Source organism: Scylla paramamosain, chromosome 48 (genome assembly GCF_035594125.1).
Source record: "Scylla paramamosain isolate STU-SP2022 chromosome 48, ASM3559412v1, whole genome shotgun sequence".
NCBI classification, from domain to species: Eukaryota; Metazoa; Arthropoda; class Malacostraca; order Decapoda; family Portunidae; genus Scylla; species Scylla paramamosain.
Genome location: NC_087198.1, coordinates 1,913,779 through 1,923,778, shown reverse-complemented (window position 1 = coordinate 1,923,778; position 10,000 = coordinate 1,913,779). Strand labels below are relative to the sequence as shown.

Sequence of the window (10,000 nt, the reverse complement as noted above, 5' to 3'; positions counted from 1 at the left end):
TGATATACATATAAATGCAACTTATATAGAGGGCAGGGCAACAATACAAATCATATAGAACAGTAGAAAAGAAATAATATTATTGCACCATTTTTTAGGAACTAATATCCTTAAGATAAGTTATGTTTGTAACAAGCTACATCATTCATGTGTAAAAAAAATACTAAAACTTTATTACAGATCCTAGTTTTGACTTAGACTATTAAATAGGAACTTTTTCATTTTACTTTTGAAAATATTGAAAAACCTTTTTTTTTTTTTTTCTATCGTCAGGCAATACGTTCCATACTTTAGGAGCAACACAGTGTGTGGAAAAATGTATACAGACTAGTTCTTGCTTGTGGGCAAATCATATTATTACGATTTCCTCGGGTACCTTGGCTATGGTGGAATACATTAGACATTATGTTATTTGAATCATTTCCATTAACATTTTTATATATGGTCAGCGCTATGAAATATTTCTTTAAGAGGTCGAAAGTTAGTATATTTAAGTCATTAAACAGTAAGTCGGTGGAGTCGTATTTACTTTTAAAGACAATGGTTCTTGCTATTTTCCTTTTTGCTACAAAGACATCATTCACAACCGTAGGCCAAGTACAGCCCCAGATCAATGAACAGTTAATAAGGTATGGATAACATAATTAATGATATAAGCTGTGTAAGGCTTCACTTGTAACATTGTACCTAATTCTGAATAAAATTCCACAAGTTTTTGATAAGTTTGAGCACACCGACTGTATATGCTTTTTCCAGTTAAAATTTTCATCAATAATAACTCCTAAAAATTTTGTAGAAGAAACACGATTAAGCTCAGCCTCCATAGGAAACTGTTCCGAAATTACTGACAACAGAGCGTCTTTGAAACAATATGAAGTTAGTTTTATTAATGTTTACTGTTAATTTATTTGTGGTTACCCATTTGAATATGTTATGCAATTCTTGAGTTAATTTTACATTTAAGTTACACAAATCATTATCTGTTAGAAGAAGGCTTGTATCATCGAGAAATAGAACGTAACTAAGCATATCACTAACATTACATTTATCATTGATGTATATCAGAAATAATATAGGAGCTAATATAGAACCTTGTGGCACACCTTAATAATAGTTTGTTTTTTTTTATTTGACATATAATTGTTACAAAATACAGACTGTTTCCTACCTGACAAGTAACTAGCAAACAATTTTAGTGGTAATCCTCTAACTCCAATGTTTTCTAGCTTGTCTAATAATATGTTATGATCAATAGAGTGAAATGCTTTACTCAGAAAACCCCTACTACATGGTTCTTTCTCTCCATATTCTTGTATATTTCACTTGTAAACTTCAGTATTGCTGTTTCTGTGGATTTATTTTTTGCGGAATCCAAATTGATTGCTTGAAAGCAGGTTGAAAGATTCTATTAATGCAGTCAGTCTCTTTGCTATTGCTTTTTCAAGTATTTTGTACAATGTCCTTATCCGTCCATGTCTGGGGGGGTTCCACTCATACTGCTCTTCTAGACAGGGTGGAATCAAAATTTTTTCGTCTCATCAACTCCTCTTCTCTAACTGACTGTCTTCAGCCTCTCTCTCATCTCCGCAATGTTGCATCTCTAGCTGTCTTCTACCGCTATTTTCATGCTAACTGCTCTTCTGATCTTGCTAACTGCATGCCTCCCCTCCTCCCACAGCCTCGCTGCACAAAACTTTCTTCTTTTTCTCACCCCTTATTCTGTCTACCTCTCTAATGCAAGAGTTAACTAGTATTCTCAATCATTCATCCCTTTCTCTGGTAAACTCTGGAGCTCCTTACTTGTTTTTGCATTTCCACCTTCCTATGACCTGAATTCCTTCAAGAGGGAGGTTTCAAGACACTTCTCCACCAATTTTTTTTACTACCGCTTTGGACCATTTTTGGGGACTGGCATCTCAGTGGGCTTTTTTTTTTATTTGATTTTTGTTATCCTTGGCCAGTGTTCCTCCTACATAAAAAAAAAAAAAATCAAACACACACACACACACACACACACACACACACACACACACCGTGTTGTGTAGAGGTTAGCACGCTCGGCTAACAAACAAGAAGGCCTGGGTTCGAATCCCGGGCGCGCCGAGGCAAATGGGCGAACCTCTTAATGTGTAGCCCCTATTCACTTAGCAGCAAGTAGGTATGGGATGTAACCTGAGGGCCTGTAACCTCGCTGTTCTGGTGTGTGGTGTGTCAGTGGTCTCAGTCCTACCCAAAAGATCTGCCACTATGAACTCTGAGCTCCTTCTGTAGCGGAATGGCTGGCTGGGTGATCAGCAGACGACCATACGTGAATCACACACACACACACACACACACACACACACACACACACACACACACACACAAACACACACACACAAATCAACATGGACAAACGCACACACACATACACAAAGACATGGACACACACACACACACACACACACACACACATACAGAGGAGGAGGCAGTACACAGGAGGAGGCAGTAGGCACCTGCCGAAACGATAATTACTCCCAGTGAGGTGTGCAGCACTGTTCAGGGTGTGCTGTGAACTTATCACTAAGCCCAGCTGTGACCTCACTGAACGTTTCCCTTTGTATCTCACAACACAAGGGGGCAGTCATAGCCTGCCCTCTAAAGACAACTCTCTTCCTCCACACAAAACTACAAGCACCTAATAACACACACACCCTTCACTCAAAATTTCAAAATTATCATGGCGACTCCTACACCAGCCTCGGAGTCCCCATCTGAGGAGGTGACCACAAATGTCCCCAGGTCGGACTGCCCTTCTGACAACGACCTTAAGTGTCTTGACACCCCCCCCCTCAACTTTTTCTTCATTAACTTCTGCAACAATCGTGGTCTAAGATCTAATTTTCAATCTGTAGAACACCACCTCTCCTCTTCTAAACCTCATCTTCTTTTCCTCACTGAAACTCAGGTGTCTGACACAATTGACAGTAGCCTCTTTTCTGTTCCCTCCTACTTTCTCTATCCTCATTTTCAATCCAAAGCTGGATGTAGCGTTAATGTGCGCAATGACTTAACCTGCTTTTGTGCTCACGCTCTTGAACCTTCCGAGTTTTCCAACACCTGGCTACGACTACAGAGTCACTCTCAAACTAAATTTGTTGATGCTGTATATCTCTGACCTAACTCCTCTGACTATAAGAAATTCTTTGACTACTTAACTTCCAAAGTGGAGCACATTCTGACCCTCTTCCCTTTTGCAGAGATCTCCATTCTTGGAGACTTCAATGTTCACCACCAGCTTTGGCTTTCCTCTCCCTTCACTGACCATCCTGGTGAACTAGCCTACAACTTTGCTATCCTCCATGACCTAGAGCAATTGGTGCAACACCCTATTTGTATTCCTGACCGTCTTGGAGATACACCCAACATTCTTGATCTTTTCTTGACCTCTAATCTTTCTGCTTATGCTGTCACCCTTTCTTCTCCATTGGGCTCCTCCGATCACAATTTCATATCTTCTTATCGCTCCAATCCCTCCTCAGGATCCCCATAAGCGGAGGTGCCGCTGGCGATTTGCTTCTGTTAGTTGGGGCGACCTGAAGAGGAATTTTGCTGATTTTCCTTGGAATGACTACTGCTTCCGTGTCGGAGACCCGTCTTTGTGTGCTGAGCGCATAACATAGGTGATAGTGTCTGGCATGGAGGCATAAATTCCTCACTCTTTTCCTCGACCTTCCAAACCTTGGTTCACCAAAGCTTGTTCTCGTGCTATACATGATAGAGAGGTGGTTCATAAAAGGTACTTAAGCCTTTCATCACCAGAATCTCATGCACTTTATAACTTTGTATGGAACCATGCCAAGTCTGTTCTCCAACTAACTAAAAACTCCTTCATTAACAGAAAGTGTCAAAATCTTTCAAGATCTAACTCCCCTCGTGACTTCTGGCATGAAGCCAAAAATATCCCTAATAACTTTGCTTCTTCTTCTTTCCCTCCTTTATTTCAACCAGATGGCACCACTGTTATCACATCAATCTCTAAAGCTGAACTCTTCCCTCAAACCTTTGCTGAAAACTCTACCTTGGACGATTCTGGACTTGCTCCTTCCTCTCCTCCACCCTCTGACTACTTTGTGCTACCTATTAAAATTCTTCGCAATGATGTTTTCCATACCCTTGCTAGCCTAACCCATCGGAAGGCTTATGGACCTAATGGGGTCCCTCCTATTGTTATCCGAAACTGTGCATCCGTGCTTGCACCTTCCCTAGTCAAACTCTTTCATCTCTGTCTGTCAACATCTACCTTTCCTTCTTGCTGGAAGTTTGCCTACATTCAGCCTGTTCATAAAAATGGTGACCGTTCTAATCCCTCAAACTACCATCCTATTGCTTTAATTTCCTGTCTATCTAAATTTTTTTTTAATATATCCTCAACAGGAAGATTTTTAAACATCTGTTACTTCACAACCTTCTATCTGATAGCCAGTATGGGTTCCGTCAAGGCCACTCTACTGATGATCTTCTGGCTTTCCTTACTGAGTCTTTGTCATCATCCTCTCTTACAGATTTTGGTGAAACTTTTCCTGTTGCCTTGTACATATCAGAAGCTTTTGATAGAGTCTGGCACAATGCTTTGATTTCCAAACTACTCTCCTATGGCTTTTATCCTCTCTGTAACCTCATCCCAAGTTTCCTTTCTGACGGTTCTATTGCTGCTGTGGTAGACGGTTACTGTTATTCTCCTAAATGTATTAACAGTGGTGTTCCTCAGGGTTCTGTCCTGTCACCCACTCTCTTCTTATTATTCATTAGGGATCTAAACCAAACTTCTTGTCCTATCCACTCCTACGCTGATGATACATACCATCCTGCACTTTTCCATTGTCTTTTCTTAGACGTCCAACCTTTCAGGAAGTAAACATTTCACTCAGGAAAGCCACAGAATGCCTGACATCTGATCTTTTTAAAATTTGTAATAGGGCCTGAGCAAACTTGGTATTGTTCAGTGCCTCAAAAACTCAATTCCTCCATCTATCAACTTGACACAACCTTCCAGACAACTATCTCCTCTTCTTCAATGACACTCAACTGCCCTCCTCTTCTACACTGAACATCCTCGGTCTGTCTTTTATTTATGATCTGAACTGGAAACTTCACATCTCATCTCTAGTTAAAACATCATCTATAAAATTAGGTGTTCTGAGACGTCTCCGCCAGTTTTCCTCCCCCACCCTCAGATGCTAACTCTGTACAAGGGCCTTATCCGTCCATGTATTGGGTATGCTTTACTTCTCTGAGGCAGAGCGTTCCACTCATACCGCACTTCTAGACAGGGTGGAATCAAAATTATTTCGTCTCATCAACTCCTCTCCTCTCAGTGACTGTCTTCAGCCTCCCTCTCATCGCCGCAGTGTTGCATCTCTAGCTGTCTTCTTCCGCTTTTTCCATGCTAACTGCTCTTCTGATCTTGCTAACTGCATGCCTCCCCTTCTCCCACGGCCTCGCTGCACAAGACATTCTTCTTTCTCTCACCCCTATTCTGTGCATCTCTCTAATGCAAGAGTTAACCAGTATTCTCAATCATTTATCCCTCTCTCTACTCCCTGCCTGCTTCTGTATTTCCACCTTCCTATGACTTAAATTCACTCAAGTGGGAGGTTTCAAGACACTTATCCTTCAATTTTTGTCTACCACTTTCTACCCTTTTCTGGGACTGATACATCACTGGGCTTTTATTTATTTATTTATTTATTTTTTTTTATTGGATTTTTGTCGTTCTCGGCCAGTGTCCCAACTACATTAAAAAAAAAAAAAGTAACACACACACCACCTACCTTCCTTCACAAACGATGTAGCCCGCTAATATTTGAGGCTCTATTTTTAAATCAATACAAAAATTAAATTTCAAAACAGATGAAATATATTATCTAAAGACTTACAGGTGCGTGGGAGTAGGCTTAGGTGTTTGGGAACGGTGCAGCCTGCAGACACTGAGACACATGTACTGACCGAGGCCGAGCCAGTGACAACAACAAACCGGTTTGTTGTTGTTCGTCAGGCTAGAATCGGCACATGAACAAGACACGTTCAGTTAGTCACGACACCCCCGCACTCCACCACCCCCCACATCTCTCTCTCTCTCTCTCTCTCTCTCTCTCTCTCTCTCTCTCTCTCTCTCTCATGACACTGAATATCAGTAGATTTCTCGGTAGGTCTGATCGAAAATCCAATATATTTGACCTTATTTTCGAAATCATTCGGTATATCGGTAGATTCATCAAATATCCAGTAGATTTTCATGTTTATCGGTAGATTTGGCAACACTGGGTCTTGACTAACGGGCCGGGGAGGGAAGGACTTCGCTCCTACCCATCCCCTGCCTCTGCCACAGCCACGCCCATTGCCACACTCCTGCCACTTTCTCCGCCCATGCACATATCACCTCGCCCACGCCCGTGCCATAACGGGGCTCGCTCAGAGCATCATCACCTATTCACATCTCCGCAACTAGTCTGTCTCTGTATTAATCTCTTAATCCCTTACACATTCATTCTCTCTCTCTCTCTCTCTCTCTCTCTCTCTCTCTCTCTCTCTCTCTCTCTCTCTCTCTCTCTCTCTCTCTCTCTCTCTCTCTCTCTCTCTCTTTCTCTCTCTCTCTCTCTCTACTTACCCAAAACGGCTGTCAGCCTACAGCACACCTGCTTCCCTCATGTGACACCACACACACTCACATGAGAATGCTCTACGAAACTACGTGTATCAACTCTTTCAACCTACTGCTTGAGTCACTGCATAACAGGAAAACTCTTTATGTGTGTGTGTGTGTGTGTGTGTGTGTGTGTGTGTGTGTGTGTGTGTGTGTGTTGTAAGGTATAATAAAGATAATAAATATGGAAAACATTATTAAATATATAGTGAACAGACAAATAAGAATAAAAGATGCAATGAGAGAGAGAGAGAGAGAGAGAGAGAGAGAGAGAGAGAGAGAGAGAGAGAGAGAGAGAGAGAGAGAGAGAGAGAGAGAGAGAGAGAGAGAGAGAGAGAGAGAGAGAGAGAGAGAGAGAGAGAGAGAGAGAGAGAGAGAGGATGTGGTGCAAGTTGCCAGTGATATACTCATAACCATAACCTGAAAAGAATGAAATCTTTGGGTCCTTGCACTGCTGAATTAGAATGACAAGGAGGGGAAGGAGGAGGAAGCTCAGGCAAAACTGCAGAGATGGAGGCGATTTTTTTTACTTGCACTGAAATTCTGTTCACACACACACACACACACACACACACACACACACACACACACACACACACACACACACACACACACACACAAGCGCGCGCGCGTTATTTCCGGACATAACATCTCTCTTTATTTTTCGTTAAATTTTTTTTTCGTTTTTTCATTCAATAAGCAAATGTTAGCTGCCCTTCATTAACAGAAAACCAAGAAAGGTAACAGAAAAGGAGGAGGAACTACACACTACACTGGATCACACCACACCATAATGCACCAAACCACACTGTACCATATCACACTACACCACATTGTACCACACCACACCACAACACCACATCACTCTGTACCACATTATATCACGCAACACCACACCACTCTCCACCACACTTATCTACACCACACTGCCTCACACCACTCCATGCCCTTCCACAACACACCACACCACAATGCACCACACCACACAACACTGCTTCACTCTGCACCACACAACACTGTATCACACCACGCCATACCACACTGCATCACAGCACACCACAATGCACCACACTGCACCACACCACACCACACTGCGTCACACCACACCACATTCCATCACACTACACCATCCCACACCACACCAAATCACACTTTACCACACCACACTGCACTGCAGCACACTACACTTCACCAACACACCACACCAGACCACACCACACCACACCACACCACACAACACCACACCACACCACACTGTGTCACGCCACATGACATCACACTACAGTACACCACGCCTCACCACATCACACCACACCACACCACACTGCACAACATCACACAACACCACAATGTACTGCACAAACCACACCACACTGAGACGTCTCCGCTAGTTTTTCTCACCTCCCCAGCTGTTGACTGTACAAGAGCCTTATCCGTCCATGTATGGAGTATGCTTCACATGTCTGCGGGGGCTCCACTCATACCGCTTTTTTAGACAGGGTGAAATCAAAACCTTTTCGTCTCATCAACTTCTCTCCTCAACTAACTTTCTTCAGCCTCTCTGTCATCGCCGCAATGTTGCATCTCTAGCTGTCTTATACCGCTATTTTCATGCTAACTGCTCTTCTGTTCATGCTAACTGCATGCCTCCCCTCCTTCCGCGGCCTCGCTGCACAAGACTTTCTTCTTTCTCTCACCCTTATTCTGTCCACCTCTCTAATGCAAGAGTTAACCAGTATTCTCAATCATTCATCCCTTTCTCTGGTAGACTGAAACTCCCTGCCTGCTTCTGTATTTCCACCTTCCTATGACTTGAATTCCTTCAAGAGGGAGGTTTCAAGACACTTATCCTTCAATTTTTTTTACTAAGACTTCGGACCCTATTCGGTAACTGGCATCTTAGTGAGCTTTTTTTTTTTATTTTTTTTTAATTTTTTGTTGCCGTTGGCCAGTGTCTCTACTACATAAAAAAAAAAAAAAATCACCACGTCACCAAACACTATACCACACACTAGTCAGCCAGCAGCAGTGTAGAGGATTACACAGGCCAACAACCACATCACACTGCACACCACACACCAGCCAGTCACCCAGCAGCAGTGTACAGGATAACACAGGCCAACAAGTGCATCACACACCACACTACACTGCACACCACACACCAGCCAGTCACCCAGCAGCAGTGTACAGGATAACACAAGCCAACAAGTGCATCACACACCACACTACACTGCACACCACACACCAGCCAGTCACCCAGCAGCAGTGTACAGGATAACACAGGCCAACAAGTGCACCACACACCACACTACACTGCACACCACACACCAGCCAGTCACCCAGCAGCAGTGTACAGGATAACACAAGCCAACAAGTGCATCACACACCACACTACACTGCACACCACACACCAGCCAGTCACCCAGCAGCAACACTGTTTGGGATTACACAGGCCAACAAGCACATCACACACCACATCAACAGCCACCAATAGTGGATGGGATTACACAGTCCAGCAAGCACAGCACACACCACACTGTCGTGGTCCAAGATACTGTATGGATTTGGTACATAAAGGCTACTGGAAAACTCACAAACATTTTCATATTTTAATTGGTAACTACTAATTATTTACATCTCTTACAAGTCAAAATTTCCCACTGGCATTCATCCTCAATTCGTTTAAAGTTACTTGGTATCACTTTATGTCTCTTCAACATATTCATTGATCAACGCAATCAGCATGCACGAACAAAGACAATACCAGGTTCATAAACACAACTAATATTCAATCAGCACAATTAATGTTCAGTTAGAAAAACACACGTGACATCTTCCTTCACTGGTGAACTAGCCTTCAGCTTTGCTATCCTCCACGACCTAGAGCAATTGGTGCAACACCCTACTCATATTCCTGACCGTCTTGGAGATACGCCCAACATTCTTGACCTTTTCCTGACCTCTAATCCTTCTGCTTATGCTGTTACCCTCTCTTCTCCATTGGACTCTTCCAATCACAATTTCATATCTTCTTCCTATCACTCCAATCTCTCCTCAGCATCCCCCTAAGCGGAGGTGCCACTGGCGTTTTGCCTCTGCTAGTTGGGGGGGACCTGAGGAGGTATTTTGTTGATTTTCCTTGGAATGACTACTGCTTCCATGACAGAGACCCGTCTTTGTGTGCTGAACGCATAACAGAGGTGATAGTGTCTGGCACGGAGGTGTACATCCTTCATTCTTTTTCTCCACCTAATCCTTCCAAACCTTGGTTTAACGCAGCTTGTTCTTGTGCTATACATGATAGAAAGGTGGCCC

General features: G+C 42.9%; 1 protein-coding gene across 7 annotated transcripts in view; it reads right to left on the bottom strand.

The window, feature by feature from the left end:
* Positions 1–10,000, bottom strand: part of LOC135095195 (uncharacterized) — a 34,592-nt gene that overhangs the window by 22,036 nt on the left and 2,556 nt on the right. Inside the window, exon 1 of one of the 7 annotated variants that reach the window (XM_063995981.1) lies at positions 6,650–6,869. The exons of 5 other annotated variants lie outside the window; for them this stretch is intronic. The gene's annotated coding sequence lies outside the window, so the exon portion shown is untranslated. Of the gene's footprint in view, positions 1–5,918; positions 6,574–6,649; positions 6,870–10,000 lie in introns of those variants that run through there. One more of the 7 variants, XM_063995982.1, reaches the window with a different exon arrangement.